This window comes from Thamnophis sirtalis, unplaced genomic scaffold, assembly GCF_051295495.1.
Source record: "Thamnophis sirtalis isolate CommonGarterSnake01/CBP01778 unplaced genomic scaffold, rThaSir2_p1.2 scaffold_7, whole genome shotgun sequence".
Classification (NCBI taxonomy): domain Eukaryota; kingdom Metazoa; phylum Chordata; class Lepidosauria; order Squamata; family Natricidae; genus Thamnophis; species Thamnophis sirtalis.
The window spans coordinates 69,772,099-69,785,672 of NW_028261387.1; the positions used below are offsets into that span (position 1 = coordinate 69,772,099).

General features: G+C 38.5%; 1 protein-coding gene across 3 annotated transcripts in view; it reads left to right on the forward strand.

The window, feature by feature from the left end:
- The first annotated feature begins 10,334 nt into the window (after positions 1 to 10,334).
- The window catches only part of PPP1R16B (protein phosphatase 1 regulatory subunit 16B), a 108,770-nt gene continuing 105,530 nt past the window's right edge, over positions 10,335 to 13,574 (forward strand). For all 3 annotated transcript variants that reach the window (XM_087720369.1, XM_087720367.1, XM_087720368.1), the window contains exon 1: positions 10,335 to 10,505. The gene's annotated coding sequence lies outside the window, so the exon portion shown is untranslated. The remainder of the gene's footprint in view (positions 10,506 to 13,574) is intronic.

Consider the following 13,574-nt stretch of genomic DNA (forward strand, 5'->3'; position numbering starts at 1 on the left):
AGTTTGTGCAGTTTTGTTTCTGCCAAATTTAAATAACTAAGCCCTGTTCTGTTTAGACATCATTTATTAGACTTAGACTTAGAATTACTTTATTGTCACTGAACGTTTACTAATCGGCATACATTAAAATGAAATTTTGTTGCATATATATTGAAATATACACTCTTGCTGGATTTACACATTACCTTGAGCCAAGTCCTCATTATGACATAATGCAAGAAGCTTGGATTACAAATTTTTGTTTGTAAACTAAAATGGTTGCTCTACATATGTGTGCCATGATAAGCCAAAAAATTGTTTCAATCATGTAATGGAAGTAGATGGAAATGTTTATATGTTCATTAACTGGACATTTTGGCCAGATGGTCATGTGATATAACCAACAGCATACATGGTGGTAAGCCATGATTTGCTAAACAAGTCAAAATTGATTACTTTCCCAATTAACCACCTTAATCTATGATTTACAAACCAGAGTGGCTGGGGTTAATATATAAATCACATTTTATACCTTATTGTATCATTGGCTTTTTGAACATTTAATTGGATAATAAATCCATTTATTCTCATTTCTCTAGCTTTTACTTTAGTTGTTACATTTTAGCTTGTTTGTTAATTTTATTGTATTGGTTTAAATTTCTGCCCTTTTCTAATAAATTCTTATGAGACCTATGTTCAATTCTATTTTTCATTCTTTACTACAGGTAGTCCTCAACTTACAACAGTTCATTTAGTGACCGTTCAAAGTCACATTTATGACTATTGCAACATCCCCATGGTGACATAATGAAAATTCGGATACTTCACAACTGATTAATATTTATGACTGTAGCCGTATCACAGGGTCATTTGATCACTTTTTGTGACCTTCCTGTGACCTGTAAAATCAATGGGAAAGCCACTCACTTAACAACCTTGTTACTAACTTAACAACTCCAGTGATTCACTTAACAACTATAGAAAGAAATGGGGCATAAATCACTTAAGAAATGTTTAACTTGGCAACAGAAATGTTGGGCCCAATTGAGGTCTTAAGTCGAGGACGTATTATGGCTTTCAATCCTTAAAGCCATTCTGTAAACACAGGATTATCAAGTGAAGAAGCTAGTGTCATTGACAAATGCTTATCAATTATTCAGTCCCCAAATAGGTCAAAGCAGGTTCCCAAAATTTTAAATTATCAGGGAAGGATAGTGTTCAACAGAATATGAAAAACATCAGTTGTTGATGTTTACATATAAATTGCTCTAACTAGCAAGCTAAGACTACACATGTATTCCTCAACTTACAACCTTTCATTTAGTGATGGCACTGAAAAAAGTGACTTATGATCATTTTTCATATAACTCTTGTGATCAAAATTCTGATGGTTGGTAACTGGCTCGTATTTATGATGGTTGCATTATGCTGGGGTTATGTGATCATCTTCTGACAAGCAAAGTCAATGGGGGAAGCCATATTGACTTAACAACCGTGTCACTAACTTAACAATTGCAGAGTTTCACTTAACGTGGCAAGAAAGATTGTAAAAAGGTGTCAAATTCACGTAACAACTCTCTTAGCAACAGAAATTTTGGGCTCAATTGTTGTTGTAAGTCAAGGACTATCTGCATCTTCTAATCCCATGATGGCACACTTATTTATTTATTTATTATTAAAATTTATATGCCGCCCAATCCCGAAGGACTCCGGGCGACTTACAAAAAGAAAGAAGAGAAAGAAAAGGAAATAAGAAAAGGATAGTTTAAAATTCACAGGACACGCATTCGTTCTAATCGGGGCTGGACCTTAGCAATGAGGTCACCAGCCCCAGGCCTGCCAGAACAGCCAGGTTTTAACAGCTTTCCTGAAGGCATGAGAGTGGGTAAGGTCCGGATCTCTGGGGGTAGCTGATTCCAAAGGATCGGAGCAGCCACAGAGAAGGCTCTCCTCCGGGGGCCCGCCAGCCGACACTGTCTGGCTAACGGCGTCTGAAGGAGGCCCAATCTGTGGGATCTTACCGGCCGTTGGGAGGTATGTGGCAGTAGGAGGTCTTGCAGGTACGCTGGCCCTAAGCCATGTAGGACTTTAAAGGTAATAACCAACACCTTGAATTGCGTCCGGAGACCAATTGGTAGCCAGTGCAGCTCGCAGAGGACAGGTGTAACGTGGCACACAGAGCCCTCTCTGTGGGCGCCATTGCCCAGCTCAGCTCCACCGCGTTTCTCCATGGCATTTCTCACCATCGTTTGCAGGGAAACAAGTTTCCCTACAAACAGCAAAACAGAAGCTCATGAAAGAAAAAGTTGTCACCTCTTGCAGAGCTGCTGGTGTTGGGATGCCCCACCTCCCCCCAGCCAGCTGGTCTTTGGGTCTCTGTTGAGCATGTGTGCACATGCACACGTGCATCTTGCAGTTTGGGCATTTGGTGTCTAAAAGGTTCGCCATCACTGTTCTAATCAATTGATAGCCTTTACCAAAGCAAGAAAATGGGTGGCATATATTATCCCTCCTCCAAAATAAAAAGAGATTGTGATATTTTTCAAGGGATAACCAACTTGTTCCTGCAGGAAAATAGGCTTTGATTTATTTATAAAGCCTTCTAGAAGAGATCTGGTAAGAGTACCTTTTCAAGAACCTGCTGCTTGAAAGATTTTATGAGAATGAGAAAAAAAACAAATACAGTATCCCAGAATCAATATTATAACCCATGGGTGTATACGTTTGCAAAGATAACTAGTTTGTTTACTTTGAACTTAGCAAGCTTTGTGGATTCAACCCTTGTGATTTAGTTAGCAAACTATTATTTTAATAGTACATTTTATTTATATCCTGCCTGTCCATTCAGACATGCCTTGAAGCTAGTAGCAGCCAAATATGGTACTAAAGAAATGCTAAACTATTAACAGTTAGAACAACTGAAATTTAGCTGAGGTTGAACAATCCTTCCTAAACTGTAGTCTTACTAACTGAGGAGAATTCAACTCTGTTTTGAACAAGCTGAACTGAAAGTCCAATTTTCTACTGACCAAAGCTCCTCTGTGTTGTCATGATTCAAGTTCAGCTGCTTTCCATTCATCCGGAATACACATTGCTTTCTTGGCATCAGATACTAGCTAGCAGTACAGCTGGGTGCCATCAACATACTGATAACATCTTCATCTAGATAACATCCTTCCTCTATCAGTTTCCTGCAGATGTTGAGCAGCATAAGGGATAAGATGGAACTCTGGACAGGCCTATAGCTCTTCATTACTTTCTGGGCATGGCTGAACAGGAAAAATGCAAAGGACTTGTTGCCCCTAGGCCCAGTCTTAATATTTGCTCCAGACATATGCCAGTTTTAATAGCACTGATTATTATGAAAAAGTCCAGCATGCTAAGTCCATCAGGCTATTCAGGCTAAAATTTTCCCATCCAGTTTCTGTAAGTTATTCGCCAAGGCAATCTCAGTTATTCTTACTAAAAGCTTAGATCAAATCTAAAATCTAGTTTCTAATATAACAGTCTGTTTCTAGTGACCTCACCTCTATGGAGGTACATTCTAACCAATATGGCCTTATGCCACTTAATTATTCATAATCCTATTTTCCAAATATATTAGATAACTCTCCCAACTGGGGAGAATTTTAAGTTGTACAAAACTGAAGAAAGTTAATTAAAATGACATTTGCAGTAAAAACAATGCATCTTGATCCATGATACAGCTGTCAGTTGGAAGCTGAAAATAAGTAATCTCTATTCTTAAACATAGTTTTTTAACACAACATGAATGTCTTGTCATATTGGCATTTAATCAATTTAATTAGAGGATGGAGCCATATTAAAAAAAACACATGAACCCACATACACTATGAACATAAAATAATAAATTCTATCCAGAATGAAATTCCTGATATTTATATATAGGTTTTTGATGAAACATATATCACAAGTAATCTAATCTGACAATACGATGCGCATATCTAAGTTTCTTTTTAGAGCAATAAATCAATTTTTGATTCAAATGGCTTTAGAACAGAACATAAGCATCTTCTTTTTATTCATCTTTGCAAATTTCAGAGGGATAGCCTTATTACAACAGTCACATGAAGTCTTAAGTCACCTGCGGTCAAAGGAGAAACATAATAAAATGTGACATTGTGCGCTTTTACTCAAAAGTAGCAATAGTTAGGCTTATATACCGCTTCATAGGGCTTTCAGCCCTCTCTAAGCGGTTTACAGAGTCAGCATATTGCCCCCAACAACAATCTGGGTCCTCATTTTACCCACCTCGGAAGGATGGAAGGCTGAGTCAACCTTGAGTCTGGTGGGATTTGAACAGCCAAACTGCTGAACTGCAGTGCTGCATTTAACCACTGCGCCACCTCGGCTCCCTCAGTAAGTCCCTCAGTAAGTAGTAGAGTTCATTTCAAAGCATGCATGAAGATAACGCCCAAGAAACTTTGTTTGTAATGATATGGAAGATGAGAAACGAGGAAGAAATAATACCAAGAAACTGAAGAAGTTTCTGTATATTTATTCATTTTATTTTGAAACAAAAACTTGACAGCTTTGATAAGTAAAATGGTATTTAATTAAGTTTATATTTTGCTTTTCTGCTTACATAAACATTTAAGATCTTAGATCATATCTCTATTATTTCAAACATCAACATCAGTACTTTAAATTGTGGCTGGTAGGCAATTGGCAGTAAGTGCAGATCTTTTAAATCATGTAATTCCCATTATTTGCACCAATTAGCATTGGGACAGTGAAGACAGATCACAACCAATACATGGATAACTTTGTCCCAAAAAGTTGCAATTGGCTATGAGCTGTAGTTGTGCAAATGCACTCCTTGTCATACCCACTTACCTGAAATCTAGTCAGAGCTGGGATAAAAATAGCATTCCCAAACTGCAAACTGTATCCAAACTAGCCTTCAACTTAAACCTAGAATCCAATTTTCTCCTTGCCAACAGTATCTCCATCTTCTCTGGGTTTAATTTTATCTCTTCTCTTGCATCCAATCCATTACAAAAATAAGGCAATGTTCAAGGTACTCATTCTTCCTTTAGAGTTAGAGGACTAAAGGCAGTGGAATTTGGTACTCTTAACATAATAGGTTTTTAAAAAGCATGTGAGATCCTCATTGAATCAGACCAAGAAGATTCAGGAAATCATATTTAACTAATCCATATTTTATGCATGTTGATATCAGTGCAATTATTGCAATTATTCAAAATTGTTTCATTGACTTCAAAGGTAGTTTCTCCTGAGTACTTTCAATATTTTTTGTCAAGTAGTTTATCTGAATTTTCAAATACATATTCTAAAACTTAACACTTGGCTTTGTAGCTATGTCTTTCTCCATCTAGGTCACAATTCTGTGCCAGATTTTTCTTTCTCCTGAGATTTATACTTGACTTTTTGCGCTCACATCCAACAAAGAGATGTTTTTAAAGTATATCAATTTAGGTTAATAATTTTTCCCTCCTCAGAAATACTGGTTTCCTAGCTAGCTTTAAGAACATAACACTCAAAAGAGATTTACTAGAATCAAAACAAAAGATAGCATTGTTAACTTTAATAATTACTATGTGCGAAATGGAATTTTAGCAGGAACAGCAAGTCTTACAAGGACTAAACTACACCTGTTATACTTTTAATACTTTATAAGGTAGGGTTAATCTGTTTGAATACATGTAACATCTATCTCTAGCATTTTTTAAAAAATGTCTATATTCACACAATACAATAAACCTTAATTATAGCAGCCAAGCAAATCTAGATCTAAAAATTATTGGGTGAACGAGTTTGTGATGTTAATGTATGGTTTAAGATGTTAGGCAACATCCCAAAATAAGTTAGTTAGGTAAAGTATGGGTTAATCATGGGTAAGGATGCCAATAAATGCAACCAGTGTTTCTATTGTGCATGCCTCTTTGTCATTTAGGTCTGAAGTAAGTAAAATGGTAGAATACAGTATACATTTCCTCAAAATCCTGCCTGTACTGCTTCTATTTGCCAACCAAGTTTCAGCCTGTAGTATCGTGCAAATACACTTTGTGTGTTTAGTGTTCTCTGTTTTGAACCTAAAAACCTAGGCTAATTGAGAAAACTATTATTAATTTAACCCATTTAAACGTAGTTACTCTTTTTTTGAGGAAAAAAAAGAATTATTAGCAGCAGGCGAGAACGGGAAAAAAGAACTACGAAGATGCCGAAGACCTATATACGTTCCAGAGGTCCCAGAGCATTTACAATATGTCCAGAGATGAATATTTACAGAATAAGGAATCTAATAAGCAATAAACAACTAGTGGACTTGAACAATAGTCCTGCTGCTTTAATCCATATATTGGTCAATTGTGCTTAAAGCTATGACCCCTGATTATGTTAATGAAATCTGAAAAGCATTACAGGGAGAAGTGATATGGCTTTTTACAGCATGTATAGGCTTTGATTAAAACAGTGGCAACAGAATCTCCAGGTTAAAACAGAGACTTTTCAACAAAGACCTTTTGGTTTTGATTAATCAGTGTCTGAAAATGACTTTGTTGCTTCTTTGAGTCATTAATTCATGTAAAGGCAATGAAAATGTTCAACAAACTAGAAGGATGAAATAGTGTTAATGAACCAGCAACTTGAGATTTACTGATTGACTGTGTTGTGCCTCAGTGAGTTTTGCAAAATGCAGCTAATATAGTTAATATATGGTTCATTGTGTTGCACAAAATCAGGCAAGTGGGTTAATTTAGCAAGCTATGTTAAAAAACAGTGTAATATATAGGGTGAATATAGCCTTAATCTTGCCTGCAACCAATAGTTCTTCCTAGTCACTAACCCAAATGCATGTAAGGGCAAATAATGTCTGGTTATCAAATATTATTTATACAAGAAAGGCTAATTTGGCTGCTTTTTCCCACTCTTCCGGAAGATAACAGATAACATAATAACAGAGTTGGAAGGAACCTTGTAGGTCATCTAGTCCAACCCTCCACCCAAGCAGGAGACCCTACTCCATTTCTGGCAGATGCCAGTCCAGTCTCTTCTTGAAAACCTCCAGTGGTGAAGCTCCCACAACTTTTGAAGGCAAGATTATATAGATGCATTTGTTTCAATATACTTTCCCTATCTGATTACCAAAATTAGTTTCCATAGTTATTAGGTATTTTCAAAATAAAGTTATTTAGTTATCTTGTAATACATACGAACAATGTAAGATTTACACGATTGCCAGAATTATTATAGTAATTATAGAGCTACAGTTCTAAGATAGAATGATAACTTGAACTTTCTTCCTGTAAATAATCTAAACATTTAGTGAAAGCAGTTACCAGTTCTCAAGAGCATGTAGTTTAGCCCTTAAGTTTTTGTGGACAATGTTGTTTTTATTACAATTTAGTAGTAAATATTGATTAAAATGTGAACAGTTAGATCTGTAACTTTCTGAAATTTTTACTATTTCACCTCGGCTGATTAAAATAAACTGAATGAGATTCAGAACGATATTATTGCTATGATGTATGTTATTAAAAATCCCATCAGCTTCCCAACTTTCAAACAGAATGAGCAGATTGGATTCAGTGACTTCCAAAATTGTAGGTTTGCAAAATAATACTAAAGAAAAATAGAGATCACTTCAGAAGAAAACCCCTATTAAAGGGTCTTATATGTTCTCTGCTTTGAATTTGATCCAGTTTGCTTTATTAGAATGACTTTGTGTCAGGATGAGTTTCTTTCTCAGTATCTTGATCAAGGCAACAAAGTTCTCTTTCCTTTTTGGAACTCAGTATTTTATGTGGAAATTATGTTTGCCTGATATATCAGCTACATGTTAAGACAGTCACATATTAGCCTAGCAGGTAATATACAAACCAGTTTGTAGATATGTATACTTTAGTGTACCACATAATCTCATTAGACTAGAGTTTAAATAACCATAGTTACCCATGTCATGCAAACACTTTCTATGATGTGTATGGGAACTGTGACTTTCTTCAAGAAACTGTTGAAAAAGGACATAAATGTCTGTAAGGGGCAAACAATATGAATCATGAGGCAATTTATACATTTAACCCAGATGGCATGACACAAGTGCATAATTATGCCATTTGCCTGATCTCTTGATGCATATGTCATCACTGTGGTGTACTGCAGATACATACAAAAAAGGTGTGGGGGAAGAATACATGGAGGATGAGCTACTTCTTGAAAGATATATTTATCTCCCTCCTCCCCACGCCATATCACTTATGCAATTATTTGAGTCAGAAGTATAAGGGTGGAAGGTGCAAGCTATGACTGAGTTTTTCCATAGAATAGAGTTATCTGTAGCTCAAGGTTGAACTGTAGAGTCCCTGGTGCTGTCTAAGCTTGGTAGTTTTCATGCAGACATTTCATGAGTGCCCTGATGATGTTACCTAGTTTGGTAATGAAAAATCTGTAAGAAAATCACCAAACTATGATTGAGTTTAGATATTATCCCAACCATAAGTACGCCTTGTTTGGTTGACCGTTTCTGCATTCTACGAAACCAGCTATTGTGGAGTATAAGCCATGCTTGATCTTTCACTATGACAGTTGTAACTCATTCAACAAGCTAAGCAGATCCAAAACTTGGCTGCAGCACTCCCAACGAGATCCAGGCTGAGCTCCATCCTTAGCCCTGGAAACCCATTGGGGAACTTCCAGCCATTGCTTTTTCTTGGCCCAATAAACTTCCAAAGGTGCTTTTTTCAAGAGGCAACCGGTCTTTCTGGTTTTTGAAGACATTTTGCTTCTCATCCAAGAAACCTCCTCAACTCTGACTGGATGGTGGGGAAAAAGCTTCTTGGATGAGAAGCGAAACATCTTCCAAGAAAGACAGAAAGTCCAGTTGTCACTTGAAAAAAGCACCTTTGGGACAACCATGACCTGGATGACTAAGAATCTCCATAGATATACTTCGAAGGGTGCTTGCTACAGGGGTGTGTGTGTGTGTGTGTGTGTGTGTGTGTGTGTATGTGTGTATGTGTGTGTGAATGGAATATTCAGTTAATTAGATTAACAGTTGGAATGGACCTTATATGTCATCTAGTCCACCACCCCCTCCTCAAGCAGGAGACTCTACACCATTTCTGACACATAGCAGTCCAATCTCTTCTTGAAAGTCTCAAGTGATGAAGCTCCCACAACTTCCGAAGGCAAGCTGTTCCATTGGTTGATCGTTCTCACTGTCAGAAAGTTCCTCCTTATTTCTAGGTTGAATCTCTCCTTGGTCAGTTTCCATCCATTATTCCTTGTCTGGCCTTCAGGTGCTTTGGAAAATAGTTTGACCCCCTCCTCTCTGTGGCAGCCCCTCAAATATTGGAACACTGCTATCATTTCTCCCCTGGTCCTTCTCTTGTCAGAATGTCAGTTCTGACAACCGAAGTGCAAAGGAATCGATACAATACAATAGCAGAGTTGGAAGGGACCTTGGAAGTCTTCTAATCCAACCCCCTGCCTAGGCAGGAAACCCTATACCATTTCAGACAAATGGCTATCCAACATCTTCTTAAAGACTTCCAGTGTTGGGGCATTCACAACTTCTGGAGACAAGCTATTCCACTGAATAATTGTTCTAACTGTCAGGAAATTTCTCCTCAGTTCTAAGTTGCTTCTCATTGATTAGTTTCCACCCATTGCTTCTTGTTCTACCCTCAGGTGCCTTGGAGAATAGTTTGATTCCCCCTTCTTTGTGGCAACCCCTGAGATATTGGAACACTGCTATCATGTCTCCCCTAGTCCTTCTTTTCATTAAACTAGACATACCCAGTTCCTGCAACCATTTTTCATATGTTTTAGCCTCCAGTCCCCTAATCATCCTGGTTGCTCTTCTCTGCACTTTTTCCTAGAGTCTCCACATCTTTGTTATATATGGTGACCAAAACTGGATGCAGTACTTTAACTGTGGCCTTACTAGGGCTTTATAGAGTAATGTGCCTTGAATTCCTTAACAAAAGGAAGGATGCAAATTTCAGAAATAGATAGGTTTACAATGGGTTTGTTTCGGGGAGAATCGCCATGGGACTGTTTTGTGCTAGCACATCTGTCATGTGCATTTCATTCCGAGGCATTTTCTTCTCTCTCTTTCTCTCTCTCTCTATCACAGCCTGAGTCTGCCCACCTCGGCCCGCGAGGCACTTATCCTCCCACCGCCCTCCTCCGTTTCGAGTCAGCATCCTCACCTTACCTTTCCTGACCTCGGCGCCCCGCTTCCCCTCCTCAACTCCCAAAGCTCCGCCTCGGAGGAGGAGGTGGGCGTGGCCCAGATTCCCAGGCTAGCTGGTCCGCGCCGAGAGCTCCTCCCCTCACTTCATCCGAGCCTCAGCGCCGGGCGAGCCGCTTCTCCAGGCTCCCCGAGGAAACGGATGGGGTTGGTAGCGTTCGCGGGCAGTTGCCCGTCGCCGCTGGTCCCGAGAGCGGGGAATAGCGGATCCCCGACCGCGTTCGCTTGGCTCCGACGCCGGGCGGGTTGCTGAGCTCGGAGGGAGGCTGCTGGTCCTCGCCGTGTCCCGGTGAGTCGCTTGGTGGGGTTTGAGAGGGACCGAGCTCCGTGGTGGGTCCCAGGAGGCGAAAAGAGACGGTGGCGCGTGCGGGAGTCTCTTCCATCTGAAGCCCGCGGCGGCATTGGGAGGTGCGGTGCTTCGCCAGGGCGGAAATCTCCAGGGGGCTGAAGGTGGGTGGACGAGCGGAGGAAGGGAATGAGACAAGTGGGTGAAGCGGCGAGACCTTTTGGGGGTTTTTAGTCGGTGGAAGATCCAGAGCAAATTCTACCGTCACCTCCCGTATATTTTGCCTCCTGTATATGTGTGCTTGTTGCTGTTCCTCCAGAATTTTTTATTTCTTTAAAGACAACCCTTCCAGGGCTTTTCCCATTCATGAAGTTTAAGCAAAGGCGAATCAAGAAACATTGGGGCGCGGAGTTTGTCTCCCCACCCCCCAGCTTAAGTTACCCAGAAAATTTGGGCGTGATTGTGCTAATTTGAGCTCCGTTCAGGTGTTCGTAAGGGAGTGGACGGAGGGAAAGATGTCCGACCGCTCCTTTCAGCGACCACTGTCAATGTACTTGGGTTAGAGCTGTCTCTGCCTTTTATTTTTGGCTTTGGACGTTAGGGAGTGAGTTTGTTCAATGGGGCTCGGGTTTAAAGCTGGTTTAAACGAAGCCCAGCTTTGTAAGGAAGAGGAAGAAGAATGCAAGTTCTGACAACCGAAGTGCAAAGGAGTCGATTCGCTGTTTCAGAAATTAAAAGAGTAACCTGCCTCTGAAAACAAGCTTTGTCTTGAGCACAGGTGCATAATCACTACGATGAGCCCAGATCTTTTTATGCAAGCCTGGATCAACAATTTTGCTTTTCCTTATATGCATTTTACCCTGGCAGCTTGTGGGGAGTCAGGGTGCAATGGATGGCTTACCCCTTAAAGGTGTGGGAAAGTGAAGTGTAAATGCACCCGCATGTGCGTATTTCTGCTGCTATCACATACATTATTACTCACTTCTGCTTTTCTGCCGCCTCTGGATGGATATATATCAGTTATTTCCTGATGCTCTTCTGCTATCTGTGGTCCACATAGCCACTGCCTCTTCTTAACCATGACAGGATGGAAATCAGTTAGTGTGGAGGTTTGTTAGGCTGAAAGGTTAGAAAGTGTGGAGATTTGTTAGATTGATGATGTTTTCCTATCCCCCTCACCTCTTAACAAGCAAAAGGGACTAGTATCCATTTGTTTAAACTGTTTCTCAACCTTATCAACTTTAAGATAGGTGGATTTCAACTCCCAGAATTCCCCATGCTGGACATGTATCTTAAAAGTTGCAGAGGTTGAAAAGTACTGGTGTAAAGGATAAGCTGGAAAGTAGTTGTGGTGGACTGGACAAACAGAAAAGGAAGGTAAATTGAAATTTGTAATCCCCCCTCCCATTTAATTTTAAAACTACTTCAAATGGTTCTTTAAAAATTTAACATTTAAGAATTTGGGATGGCCTGCTGGCTTTATATAATGCTACTGCCTTTTAAAATAAAACTAGAAGTAAAGTTCTTGTGTGATAACATGTTCCGTTTATTTATAATTGTTGAGAAAGAATTACTTTCTCCACCAAGTGTAAAGTGATAGTAGGGAGAGTAAGGTGTAAGATAACATGGGAAATTGAATGATCATAGCCGATTATTCAAGTGTTCTGTTTGTATATATAGGCCAATATAAGCCCTTTTAAAAACAGCATTGTGGTTAGTGTAAGTGTGTAATGCAAGTATGCTCAAGATAAATTCTGACTCATAGTAATTGAACTATTTTGTGCATAATTATCTACAACTTAGTTTATTTTCTTCTGGTTTAACATATGTGAATTTGAACCAAGCAAAAAAAATTAGGATTGTTCAAATCATATTTAAAATATTGCTATACTATACTATGTGAAATGAATTTAGCAAATGATTATGGTTGCATGGTTCCAGGTTGTTGTTGCTTATTTAACAAATCATATTAAATAAAATCATAATTTGATGTAATAAGTGAACATGTCACTGGCTTAACTGGTGACTGTAAACCCTGGATACATTCATGCAATACATTAAAGGTTATTACAGATGTCTTGGTGATTACTCAGTCTTGGTTATTGACTTACCATGTTGTGTGAACATAGACTGGTTAATTTTGTTACAATATTATGATGCAAATCTAAACAATAAGCTTTCCCACTCACCATGTTAAATTGTTACTATATGTAAAAATAATAAAAGTTTGGAAATAATTTCTCTCTTCAATATCTCTCTATCACCTTCAAAATTAGACATTTGTGAGTGAAAAATCCAGGTTAAAACAATTATTGATTAATATGAGAAATTATTGGAGAAGGACAATAATACTATAAACTGAATTTTATTTATTTATAACTGTTCTATGCAATTAATAGAATAACAGAGCTGGAAAGGACCCTGGAGGTCTTCTAGTCCAATCGCCTGTTCAGGCGGAAAAGTCTCTACCATTTCAGACAAACTCATTTCTAATTGGCTCTGAGAAGCATAGAACAAATGTTTGCTCCTGTTCCCAATTTTATATTGGCATCTATTTTTATAGGCCAGTACAAAGAGCAAAAGTACTACCCCTGAGCCTCATGATAGAATATATTTTTGAATCTCAATCTCTATAATTAGATTAATCTCATAATGTTCAGTATAACTCCACTTTTGAATATGAAATTGATTGATTTAATTTTTTCTCTACACAGCAATAATTCCCTTAATGTTCAGTTGCATATTTAGAGCAGAACAGGTATTTAGTGAAGCTATCATGTCATCACTCTAGGTTTGGTCAACAAAAATACTTCATTCACTTTGCTGGGTAATGTGCAGAGAATTTAGTGAAAACCCAGAGAGTTTTTTGCAACTGTATCTAGTTCAGTTCTTATACATCAAGTAGGTTAAAACTAGATGTTAATTATGTTGCACTAATTTAGTATATGAGAGCAGTTTCCTCTTTTCATACCTATTTTTGGTATTATATTGCTTTGCATAGTTTCCATTATCAGAAAGTCATAGAAGCTTAGATGGCTTTCTGGCTGAACTTCCTGCTTTGTGTCTTTTCAA